Source organism: Procambarus clarkii, chromosome 7 (genome assembly GCF_040958095.1).
Source record: "Procambarus clarkii isolate CNS0578487 chromosome 7, FALCON_Pclarkii_2.0, whole genome shotgun sequence".
NCBI lineage: Eukaryota > Metazoa > Arthropoda > Malacostraca > Decapoda > Cambaridae > Procambarus > Procambarus clarkii.
Genome location: NC_091156.1, coordinates 50,954,931 through 50,960,930, shown reverse-complemented (window position 1 = coordinate 50,960,930; position 6,000 = coordinate 50,954,931). Strand labels below are relative to the sequence as shown.

Genomic DNA, 6,000 nt, shown 5'->3' with positions numbered 1-6,000 from the left:
TTGACGTTATTTACCATACCTGGCCAGTAGTAGTCTTGGCGAATCCCATGGTAAGTCTTGTTGAAGCCGTAGTGGGAGAATGCTCCATGGGCCAGGTGTAGAATAGTGGGCCGCAGGCTGGTGGGAATCACAAGTTGTTCGGTGTTGGCCCAATCGTCCTCCTCCTTCAGTTTACTGGGTCTATATCTGCGGTAGAGCAAGTCGTTCTCTAGGAAGAACCCAGGAATACTGTCGGGTTGAGTCTCAGCCTGGAAAAACAATGGTGTTAAAGTAAGATCTTCCCTCTGCAACTTACGGAACTCCAACTTGGTCAGATGCGGGGGTAGTTTCTGAGGGTCTTGAGGGACAGCGGTAGCAGTAGAGTCAGCTGGCTGTGGACGTGCGGCTTGTGCACGGGTGGTCACGAGAACCGGAGGAGAAACTTCATCACTCTCTTGAACCTCTGCTGGAACATACTCAAGAATAGGGTTACTTGGCACAGAGTTACACACCTGGGGTTTGTCCATGACGATCAGGTTGGTCGGTTGCAGGTCTTCTGCCAAGTCGTTGCCTAGGAGAAGTTGCACTCCAGGCATGGGAAAAGGCTTTTCCCTGACGGCGACTTGGACTTCCCCGTTCACGTAGGGACAATTCAGGTGGACTCTGGCGAGAGGGTATGGAGTGGTAGCAGTGAGGTCAGTGATGAAGACTGTTTCCCCGGTGTAGACTATGTTGGGCACAGCCGACTTCAAGATGATCGATTGTAGAGCCGCTGTGTCCCTCAAGATCTTCAATTTGAAACGTCCCTCCGGATTTGAACCGTTGGCAGAGACAGTTCCAGTATACAGGTGGTTACTGAAAAGAGAAAGATCATTAACATCAACACCAACATTCATCACAGGCTTACCGGACTTAGGAGGAGTTGGTTTGGGTCGTTGTTGGTCAGTGGTTCCCTTGTATTGAGACTTACCACACTTGTCTATGGTATGTCCATAGAGTCTACAATATTTGCAGTACAGTTGTGAACCAGCTTGATCGGGGCTCACCTTCTCGTAACTGTACCACGACTTCTTACTGGAGGATGGTTCAGGTGTCAGCCGGTGGATGAGGCTGTAAGTGTCAGCCGACTTAGCACACTTCAGGTAGTCGGTTTCTTCTTTATCTGCTAAGTAGAGGCGGACAGGAGGCGGCACACGTCTCAAGAATTCTTCAACAAGCATCAGGTTGACGAGTTCTGCAAAAGTAGAGACATGTGCTGCTTCCAGCCATTTCATGAAATACCTCCGTTTCGTGTTAGCAAACTCGAGGAAGGTAGTGGTACTTGCCTTCAGGTGGTCACGGAATTTCCTTCTATAACTTTCAGTAGAGAGGAGGTAGGCGTCTAACACTGCTTGTTTCAGAGTGTAGTAGTCATTCTCAGACGCCAAAGTACTGAGTGTGACTGCAGCTCTACCTGTAAGATGGACTCTGAGAAGTGTGGCCCATTGGTCGACAGGCCAACTGAGTTGATTAGCAAGGGTTTCAAAGGTGGTAAAGAACACATCAACTTCTGCTTCTACAAAGGATGGCATTAACTTACTTGCATGTGATATATTAAAACTGACGGGAAGATTGGCAGTAGCTTGCTGGCGTTGAGCGAGGTGTGAAGTTTCCAACGTGTATTCCCGTTGACGACACTCAAGAGCCAGAGTCGCTTGTTGCTTGTCATGTTCACGTTGCATTTCCAACTCGCGTTGTTTGGTTTCAAGCCGTATGCGTTCCCGCTCCTGGAGTAAGGCAATCTCACGTTCTTGTTCTTCCCTTCGTATGGCAGCTGCTCGTTCTTGTTGTTCGAGGGCTTCCCTTTGCTGTTCGCGGGCTTCCTTTTGCTGTTCACGTTCAATCTTAGCCAGCTCTAGTTTAAGTTTCATCGTTGCCAAATCAGTTTTATCTGCAATATAGTAAGTTTCATGAGTTTCAGAGTCTATCTTACCTTGCTCTAAATAGTAATCCAGCAACAGGTTGTGTAGGTCATTTTTGTTGGCTTGGTAGGGAACTTCTAGTTGATACTCATGTGCAAGAGTTTGTAGTTCAGTCCTCTTGGCACGACTCAAAGTCCCTATTTCACCTGCTGGATTTGCACGGAAAGTTTGGAGACGAAACATGGTGAAATTAGCAAATAAAGGTACACGAATGTTCAATAATGAAATGTCAGAAACAGGACAACGTGGCAACTGGTACCTATCCTGTGTGATCTTTAACAATTAACGTTAAGTGAAAGATATTAAATGATTAAATTAAATCAAGGGCGCAGGAAATCTTGTACCCGGTACTCATGTAAGAGAATAAGGGCAAGAAAATCCTACTAACAAATGAAACAGAGTTTCGAAAACAAATGAAACAGTTAAATGCTTCAAAAGTAAAATTGGTAGTCCAAGGATGTAGGCATACCTTGCCAAGTCTCTATAGGACATAAAGCAAGTTTTTCCCACTGAATTTAATATGATACTTACAGAATTAGCGAACTTTTGTGCTCTGAAAAAATAAGCTAATTCCCTACCGTTGTATGTATCATCATCTCTGACTGACGTGTAGGGGTGCGAGGTGTCAACTGGTGACGAGAACTGCTGCTGAGGTCCCAATTCAGCAACTAAAGTTCGAGCTAGAGGAACTATGGCCCTCTTTATCCTCCTACAGTCAGATTGCAGAAGATTGGGTACTCTTGACCCGGGGCAGACCACAGTACCAGGGTACCAATATGATGATCTGTCAGAATGAGAAATATTCAAGGGACATAGATGGTAAATACGAGTAATAACATGGAGGGAGAGATGACCAATTAAGAGTATGACTGAGGCCTACAGTCACCACGTAATCCAAAGTTGTCTCACCTTCACTATATGTTACTCTCGTAATGCACAATACACCGCACCTTATAAAAAATGAAATTGAATGAAAAATAGTAAAGCTACGTTAACAAAGTTAAATACGCTTACCATAAATTACCACTTGGCACCAGTACCTGAGTGAGGCTCCTAGGACAGGCCCCCATAAAACTTGTGACGGTAACGCGTTGGTGTTCGGCTGTTTAAGGCTAGGGGTATGGCCTCGTCACATAGTTATAAAAAAAAATAGAAAAACTGGAACTTCGTCTGTGGTAAGGTAAGGAGAAGACACACAAAACACAAGTAAAACTTTAACAATGAAATTTTAATGACGTTAAATAAATCAAAACATGAAAATAATGCACAAACAAATTCTTATAATAAAATCAATGAATCAAAATAATAAGAATTCTTAAATGACAAAATGAAAAGTTACGTTAAGGCAAAATAACAAGAAGTGCAATACAACAGTAAGTGGGAGGTGCTGGAATATTGGCTTAAAGCCACCACCTCTCTCAGTACACTCTAGAGTCTAGCTGGGAGGTGTGCTGGCTACGAAAGCACGGAACATTCTGAGGACTGATGTTGGGGTGGCCCCAGACATCAGGTAGTATTGGGGGCGAGTGCAGGTGCAGCCAGACCGGCGACCAATCAGCGGAGTCGTAGCGATCAACGGGTAGTTTGGTGGTTGGAGTTCGAACAGGTGGCTGGTTGCATACGTTTCTGCTCACCCTGGCAAGCCTTGCTGGTGCTGGTGTTGTTGTCGTTGTTGGACATTTCTTCCATAGTCTTTTTATATAATTGTGAAGACGTAATTTTGGAGGGAAGAGCAGGCTCAATCTCTTGAAGGAGATTATCGTCACAATATATATATATATATATATATATATATATATATATATATATATATATATATATATATGTATATATATATATATATATATATATATATATATATATATATATATATATATATATATATATATATATATCTATATCTCTATATATTTATATATATATATATATATATATATATATATATATATATATATATATATATATATATATATTTTATATGAAATATTTAATAAAATAAAATACATATATATATATATATATATATATATATATATATATATATATATATATATATATATATATATATATATAGATATATATATATATATATATATATATATATATATATATATAGATATATATATATATATATATATATATATATATATATATATATATATATATATATATATATTTTATATGAAATATTTAATAAAATAAAATACATATATATATATATATATATATATATATATATATATATATATATATATATATATATATATATATATATATATATATATATATATATATATATATATATATATATATATATATATATATATATATAGTCTTTAGGAGTAGAAATAAAGACTGAGAATGAGTTTTACAATCAAGTCTCAGAGCATCACAATACAACAGAAAATACCACTACCGCTGAAGCGTCAGTGAGACACGCCCCCAGTATTTCTCACCCAATCAGTGTGTATGTATCTGGCCAATGAGAAGCCGCACTCCGTCTCCCACTTCAATAAAAAGAGTGGAGATGGCTCCTGTGATTCATTCTTCTCCAGCAGCTCGTGCCGACAACACCTCACAACCCGTAGCCCATCACGTTAACTTGTAAGTTGATATATGTTTTTGGTTTTAATTCACTTTATTCCGGATCAGTTTCTTAAGGTGTTAACATTGACGACGTTTAGTAATGAAGACATTTTTCTCTGGATAGCACAATGAAGATACAGTTGCTGGAACAAATGTCTTTTACTATAAGAAATTTTCAAATCGTAACCTCCGTCATTGGTTAGGTGCTGAGTTAAATATCTTATCAAACCATTAGATCGGTGTTCATATATTGAGTATATATACGAGGAAAGATATATATTTAGTTTGGAGGTAGGATTCGAATGAAACCTTCACGTTTTCACGATGATTCATAAGTTATACAAAATAAACTCATATTAAACACTTTGTTGAATGTGAAAAATTATATTAATATCAAATTTACTCACATATATAGAATCAAGAGGTAACGTAAACTGTAGGTGGATTTTCCTTGTGAAACCTTCTGCTGGACTTCCTGACATATCATTGGCTTGGACTATATAGAAACAAATTATATATTTCATTTGCAGTATATTAAGACATCCTGACATATCGTTGGTAAACTTCCTGAAACTTCGCGTCTTGGAAAAAATAGTCTCACAACTACCGAGATTTTTGTACAGTCGTGTGGTCAAGTTGTTAATGGACCAGGTATGCCAGGATGCATAGCGCCCCTAGCTCTCTGGGTTCGAATCCTCCTATGGTGTGGAACTTTCAGTTGCATATTGCTTGGGGGACCATTCAAACTTGTTCGCATTTATATATATATATATATATATATATATATATATATATATATATATATATATATATATATATATATATATATATATATATATATATATATATATATATATATATATATATATATGCAACAATGATCACAAAAACACTGATCCAAGTATGCAGAATAACCAATGAGAATTTTCTATTTTTCATATGTGGTTATTCTGCATATATATATATATATATATATATATATATATATATATGCGGAAAATCCACAGAGAAATATGAAATGAGGTGAACGTTTCAGCTTTAATTTAATAAAAATCTTCCCTGATACAGCAGGTTGTGTGTATTCAATTCCCTGCAATGATTGTGATTCAGTGTACCTTGGACAAACAGGAAAGTCCTTACAATTGCGGTTGTCACAACATGCTTATAGTATTAGAACTGCCCAAACGTCTAATGCATTGTATCTACATACGAGTTTATGCGATCACAATATTAACTGGAATGGGGCAAAAAGCATTACCAATTGTGGGGATTTCGTGGAACGGAATTTAATTGAGTCTGCTCTAATCAGTCAGTGTCCAAATCTTCTTAATGTTAGTACTGGAATGTACAAACTTGATCCATTTTTAACTTATAATATTGAACAACAGTTTAAGAAAAAACTTTGATAGAGGCTTACATTGTCTCATTATAATTTTATATTCATATATTGTGTGTTCATGAGGCTTTTCTTTAA

At 37.5% G+C, this 6,000-nt stretch overlaps 1 protein-coding gene across 1 annotated transcript in view; it reads left to right on the top strand.

The window, feature by feature from the left end:
* The first annotated feature begins 4,497 nt into the window (after window positions 1-4,497).
* Window positions 4,498-6,000, top strand: part of LOC123761426 (uncharacterized) — a 100,259-nt gene continuing 98,756 nt past the window's right edge. Inside the window, exon 1 of the mRNA XM_045747453.2 lies at window positions 4,498-4,544. The gene's annotated coding sequence lies outside the window, so the exon portion shown is untranslated. The remainder of the gene's footprint in view (window positions 4,545-6,000) is intronic.